Source organism: Priapulus caudatus, unplaced genomic scaffold, assembly GCF_000485595.1.
Source record: "Priapulus caudatus unplaced genomic scaffold, Priapulus_caudatus-5.0.1 Scaffold705, whole genome shotgun sequence".
Classification (NCBI taxonomy): domain Eukaryota; kingdom Metazoa; phylum Priapulida; class Priapulimorpha; order Priapulimorphida; family Priapulidae; genus Priapulus; species Priapulus caudatus.
This window is the reverse complement of record NW_014577766.1, coordinates 78,086-84,715: the sequence shown is the minus strand read 5'-3', so window position 1 is coordinate 84,715 and position 6,630 is coordinate 78,086. Positions and strand designations below refer to the sequence as shown.

Genomic DNA, 6,630 nt, shown 5'->3' with positions numbered 1-6,630 from the left:
ACCTCAGGTCGCTCCATTTTTAGTGTAAATAAATTGCAACTCTCCCACTCGTGAGTGGGAGCGTGAACAGTGAACACCCCCCTCCCACACCTCCCGCAGCTTGGCGCTTGCTCCCTCTCACTGTCGCTTTGCGCGCCCGAGCAGGACGGATGATACAGGGGGGTCCAGGGAGTCCGGACGCCCCCATTGCTCGCGCAGAAAACGCATCTGAGGGGGTCTAATTTATAAAAATCCCCAGGACCCGCCCTTCGCATGCTCGCAACTTTGGTTTCGTTCAGACCCCCCCTGGTGGCAAAATCCTGTACCCCCCCTGCCGAGCAACATTGCACATTGAAAAACGAACACCCCCCCCCAATATAAAGCTGGCTACGGCCTGCCACTGCCCAGCACTATTTTAAAGTGGGCGAGGTCCGGGTAAATCTCAGCGATGAGATCGTAAACAGCAGTATGATTTGAAAGAGGTAACTGGGCGAGCCAATCACGACGTACTATTATCGCATTACTATTTTTAATTAACATTTTTATGAAATAAGCTGTCGTATCTTTTAAAATATCTTTTTTAGTCGCAAATCTTATTACATAGGATACGAGTAACGTGGCTGCTGTAAAACTTGTAGTAAAAACAGAAATCTACTTGTGGCAGTGGTGAGCGAGATTGGTATTTATACTCAACCCAATCTATCCATACATTGGTTAGGTCATAGATATAGAAGAAGACCTCTATCTATAATACAGCCGCGAGAGTTCACACGGCGTCACGGTTTGGCTCGAGCCAAAATGGGCTAAATTGGCTCGGCCAAATGGCTCGGGCCGGTTGAGTCGGAGCGTTCACACGATACGCAAGTGAATACTGCTTTGTCAATTCAAATTCAAATTTCAAAACTAAATTTTATGCACAAATAATCTCACAGGGCTGGTCCGACGTTTTTGATGGGACCAAATTGGCACGTGCCAAATCAGGCTCAGGCCAAAAACGTCCGCGGTGAAACGCGCCTTATTTCAGGTGTCAGAACTATTAGACTGGTACCGCGGTCCACCTCTCGCTTAGGATCGAGTAACTTCACACGCCATGCGAGTAATCGAGGTGGGAGCGAGTACAGTCTACAGAACCTATTAGATAGTGCTGACACCTACGCGTTTTGTATTAGCAGTAATTTGATTTCTAACGTTAAAGAATATATTTTGCCTCTCGTATATTGTGAATGTAATCTTGACTATTCTGTGACAATCAGTTTGCGTTTACGTTGTGTCTAGATAAAGCATTAGCAAATGAATATGATTGTGTTGAGTGATATCAGCAAGCCACTTATATCGACTGATTTAAGATTTGAATCCTATAATAAGCTCTGAGGCGTGTTCCGGAGAGCGAACACTCGAATCGAATGCGCAAGCGTTCGCCCAAACCTCTCCTGAACACGCCTCTGGTGATACTATAGTGGCGACAACATAAGCCTCCGCCGATTGTTCATGTTTCACTATTTCGTCCTGAGAAAATGCCTTTTTCACGGTGGCGGCAGAAGGCTCACACCCCAAATGCAAATCCCACAATAAATGCAAATCCGCAACACAAATGCAAATCCCGCCAACACAATGCAAAACGTACACACAGAATGCAAAATCCCCACAGCACAAATGCCAACCCGTCACAACTACAAAATGCAAACGTCACAACCACAAATCAAAATCTCACAACACAAATGCAAACGCCAACAACACACAGCAAACGCCACAACGCAAATGCAAAAGCCACAACACAAATGCAAAATTCCGCGTGCCGCGCGCCCGCCCCGTCATCTCGTTTGTACTGGGCGGCATCTGTATCATGCAGGAGTAGCATAATCAGGATCTCTACTCATATCATCTACTCCTGATTGTATACAGCTGTTAACCCCGCTCCCCCTCCGCACCACAGCTATCACGCTCATACCATGCCGGCTAAGAGAAGCTGGTACAGAGAAGGAGGAGGAGACAGCTGGTGGAGAAAGAGGGGGGAGAAGGCGGTGGAGAAGAGGGTGGAGAAGCTGGTGATAAGGAGGAGGGGGAGAAGCTGATGGATAAGGAGGAGGGAGAAGGGTGGATAAGGAGGAGGGGAGAAGCTGGTGATAAGAGAGGGAGAGGGAGAAGCTAGGTGGAGGCAGAGGAGGGAGAACTGTGGCAGGAGGGAGGGGGAGAAGGAGAGAAGCTGGAGTGGAGGAGGAGGAAGGCGGAAGAAGGGAGAAGCTGTAGAGAATGGAGGAGGGAGAAGCTGTGGACTGAGGAATGAGGACGAGGCTGGATGGAGAAGGAGAAGGAGAAAGCTGGTGAAGAGGGAGAAGCTGTAGAGAAAAGAGAGGGGAGAAGGGAAAAGCTGCTCAGAGAGGAGGAAAGGGGAGAAGCTGGTGGAGAAGGAGGAGGGGAAGAAGCTAGGTGGAGAAGGAGAGGGCGGAGAAGGGAGAAGCTGGTGGAGGAGGAGGAGGGAGAAGCTGGTGAGGAGGAGGAGGGCGAAGGCTGTGGAGAAGGAGAGGGGGAGAAGGGAGAAGCTGGTAGAGAAGGGGAGGGCGACCGAGAAGGGAGAAGCTGGTGGAGGAGAGGCAGGGGGCGACCCACCAGAGGGAAAGCTGGTAGCGAAGGAGGAGGGGGAGAAGAGGAGACAAGCTGGTAGAGCGAACAGGAAGGGGGAGAAGCTTGGTAAAGGAGGAGCGAGGGGGAGAGGCTGTAGGAGAAGGGAAAGGGAGAAGCTGGTGAAGGAGGGAGCAAAGCTGGTAAGATGAAGAAGAGGGGGAGAAGGGAAAGCTGTAGAGAAGGCAGAGGGGAGAAGCGTGGTGGAGAAGGGAGGAGGGGGAGAAGCTGGTGAAGAAGAGAGGGAGGGGAAAAGAAGGGAGAAGCTAGGTGGAGGAGAAGGAGGGAGAACTGGTTGGAGGAGGAGGAGGGGGAGAGAAGGAGAAGCGGGTGGGAGGAAGGAGGGGAGCCCCCAAGGAGAAGCATGGTAGAGAAAGGAGGAAGGGAGAAGGGAGAAAGCATGGTGTCCCATCGAAAAACGTCGGACCAGGCCCGAGCCAAATTTTAGCACCAGCTTTCGGCGAAGGGTAGAGCGGTAGAATTGGTTGAGCGGTAGATGCCGCGAGTGTCGAACGTGTACTTCGACGAAATAAAGTCCAAAAAAGTATAAAAATGTGAAAAATTTGATTAGGATGCACGTTTTCAAAATTGATAATTAAACTCGGACTGTAAGTAAACACTCTAAATCGTAAACAACGCCATCTCGCGACATACTGCCAAAGTATCTGTGAGATATTTGTGCAATTAAATTTATTTGAATTTGAATTTGAATTTGACAGACAGTATTCACTTGCGTACAGGTGAACGCGCCGACTCAAACCGGCCCGAGCCAAATCTAACCCATTTGGCTCGAGCCAAACCATGACCGTGTGAACGCGACTATATATAGGACTCTTCTGCAACTAGAAGGGCGTTTCGGTTTTGCAAGTGAAGTGGCACCCAGGCAAGTGCTCCTTAACGAATTCTCCTCCCTCCCTAGCCACAACTCACAAGTTCCCTTCTCACTTAACACTACGTTGGCGAGAGGCGTTTCCTACGCCGTGTAACAGTCGGAGAGCCTGGTCGGTTTACTCCCTCCCTAGCTCCAAGAAACGGTCTTGCTAGGGTTAGAAGACCTGTTTAGTGTATATACAATCGGTCGCACAGCCTGGTCGGGCTACACCCTCCCTTCTCTTTCAATAGGCACGAGCATGTACTATACTGTACTCTGACAGTACAATTGCTACTACTACTACTAGTGATGTTGATTGATAAGTACTGTGCCAAGTATAACTATTTTCATGTTATAACTATAAGCCTATAGGCTGCCAACTTGCTGTAACAGTAACAATGCATAACACAAAGGGAGGGGGAGGGTACCCTGTTCAAGTGCCTACATGCAGTCCCACCCTTATCAATAGGCATGAATTTGGCCAATTACATTTGCCATTATTTATTCATATATGAAAAGTAATAAAAAACGGACCCATTCCAGTTACATATATATGTCCAGTGTTACGCACAGATTTATGGAGTACCCATATTCCAAGCAACGGATAAATAAAACAATCACCAGTACTTCCATGCATCTATATTATTTTATATATTGTGTGTAAATCTACTAAAGGGTGTAACCACAGGCCCTTGGAGGCTCAAGTTTCAAGTTTCAAGAAGAGTAAAAGAGCGAAGCGCAAAGCTTCGCTCTTTTACTCTTCTTGAAACTTGAAACTTTAGCCTCCGAGGGCCTGTGGTGTAACGTAAATATGTTTTGGTTGATGAATCATTGTACCATATATATGTATGCACAATGGACAATATGATGGGGATACGATAAGAATGCGCAAATATGATGTTGTCTATTGGCACTCCCATGTCCATGTAGTTATCGACACTGTTAGGGTCTATGCATGGGTATGATTCAAATGGTCAACATGCGTAATATTGCCTAAATAGACTGCGGGTCGGGTAAGTCTAAGATCTTATATTCAATACCGTGTACATAGCTAAATACACACCATAGCGCTATATGTGCTCCATAGGCATCGGCTGGCCATCCGTGACAGTGTTTGTCTTTATATAGGCTTAGTAATGTGGGCATATAGTTACTACAGACTCATTCATATCACTAGGGCTGAATTGGTATTTGTATGGTGATTATAATCATTGTTTTGTTGCTATTTATATATTTACTTTACATACTGTAATGCAAAAATTATTATAATAGCTTCTAATTTTATGTTTTGTATTAATTAAATTAGTTTACAGTCATTTTCAATATTACCCACATGAAATAAACTTATTGGGGCAGTTGCAGTTTGGATTTGTCAAGCAGAAAATAGTCTACGGTTTAAGACAACCAATTATACATGCAATAATCTTCGAGACACAAGCATAGACGGCTGCTTGTTGACATTCGAGGCACTCGTGGCATTTTTATGTATATATGCATAGAGGGCCGTCAATATACGTGTTGCACGCAGTTTGCCCACAGTAAACAAATAGTTGTAAACCTTTACTTAGATATTGCCTAGCTTTGCTTTCCATTGTTGCTCAGTTCCCAAACCCCCCTGAGTGGTGTGTGTGTGTGTGTGTGTGTGTGTGTGTGTGTGTGTGTGTGTGTGTGTGTGTGTGTGTGTGTGTGTGTGTGTGTGTGTGTGTGTTTGTGTGTGTGGTGTGTGTGTGTTGTGTGTGTGTGTGTGTGTGTGTGTGTGTGTGTGTGTGTGTGTGTGTGTTGTGTGTGTTTGTTGTGTGTGTGTGTTTGTGTGTGTGTGTGTGTGGTGTGTGTGTGTGTGTGTGTGTGTGTGTGTGTGTTGCGTTGCTGCGTAGCGTGGCGTGTACGTCGTGCGTGCGTGCGTACGTACGTGCGTGGTGTGTGTGTGTGTGTGTGTGTGTGTGTGTGTGTGTGTGTGTGTGTGTGTGTGTGTGTGTGTGTGTGTGTGTGTGTGTGTGTGTGTGTACTGCCCGCACAAGTGCACCTGATAAGTTGGATACTCCCCCTGAATTATTCCGTGAAAGCAACATGGCTGACTCGTATACCATTGTGCAGGTGATATATATCTGATTTTCCAGTTTTTGCGGACGAGTTCTCATTCTGCTGCGTTTAATTTATTAATTTTTTAAATCGTTGCCGGTATGCTGTAAGTGGAACTAGTTACCTATGTTATCTCTTGTCTTAAGACAAGGTTTTGGATGTTTGTTTTTTGGGTGTAGGTAACACCTATTGTTCTCATTAGATACATGGTCTAAGACTTGCCAAGGTTTACCAGCAACAAATCAATGGTTAATGGTTGGTTCGTTTGAGTGTTTTTGCAGAGCTGTACATCCGAAATTGGTTCCAGCTGCATGGTTGGGGAAGAACGCATTTGCTGGAATCAGATATTTTTCCTAATTTTCACTCTGCGACCGATAGTGTTCATGTGGCTTCATATAGTTGTGTGTACCATTTCAAAATGTAATTCCTTCGTAAAACACGTTTTGATTTCCATAGAACTGTTACCAGTAGTAATACCGTTAGAACATGATGTTTCAATAACGAAAATGTTAGTGCATATTGTGAGCGTCATTACATATTATTCCCAGGATTAAATGTGTAATATCGGTCAACCTAATATTCAAGTAAGTGCAAGGCGATAGACTGTTAATGAAATTTTGCCCCGTGCCCACTTGAACATTGGCTAATCAACTTACTTAACGTAATCAGTAATTATTTTCTTAATGTAGTAGAGAGAAGACTGGAACAGCTTCCAGCATTATTTTCAGGTGAATTAGATTCAAATTATGCTGCATACCAATTTTTGCTATTAAATTTTAATATGCAATCAATGAAAACTCAAATTAAGAACCTGCCAGTAGATGGTTTTGGCTGGAGCTTATCTTGTGGCTTTCAAAATGGAGCCTTACGTGGTATTTTTTTTGTTTGTTTTCCCAGGTTTCAGAGTGGGTCTTTATAATTGGTAATACATATTATATGAAATTATAAACTATATAGCGAAACATGAGCTTTTACAGCTGGAGCATTGTTACTCTACAACCAGTTTGTGGTAGGTCGCGACTCCGTCTTTCTATGATCTAGTTTATCTGTAATAATTATTTAGATTTTTGTTTGAAATCAAA

The 6,630-nt window shown here is 45.1% G+C and overlaps 1 protein-coding gene across 1 annotated transcript in view; it reads left to right on the top strand.

The window, feature by feature from the left end:
* Positions 1 to 6,630, top strand: part of LOC106812949 (disabled homolog 2-like) — a 41,347-nt gene that overhangs the window by 237 nt on the left and 34,480 nt on the right. The window lies entirely within an intron of this gene.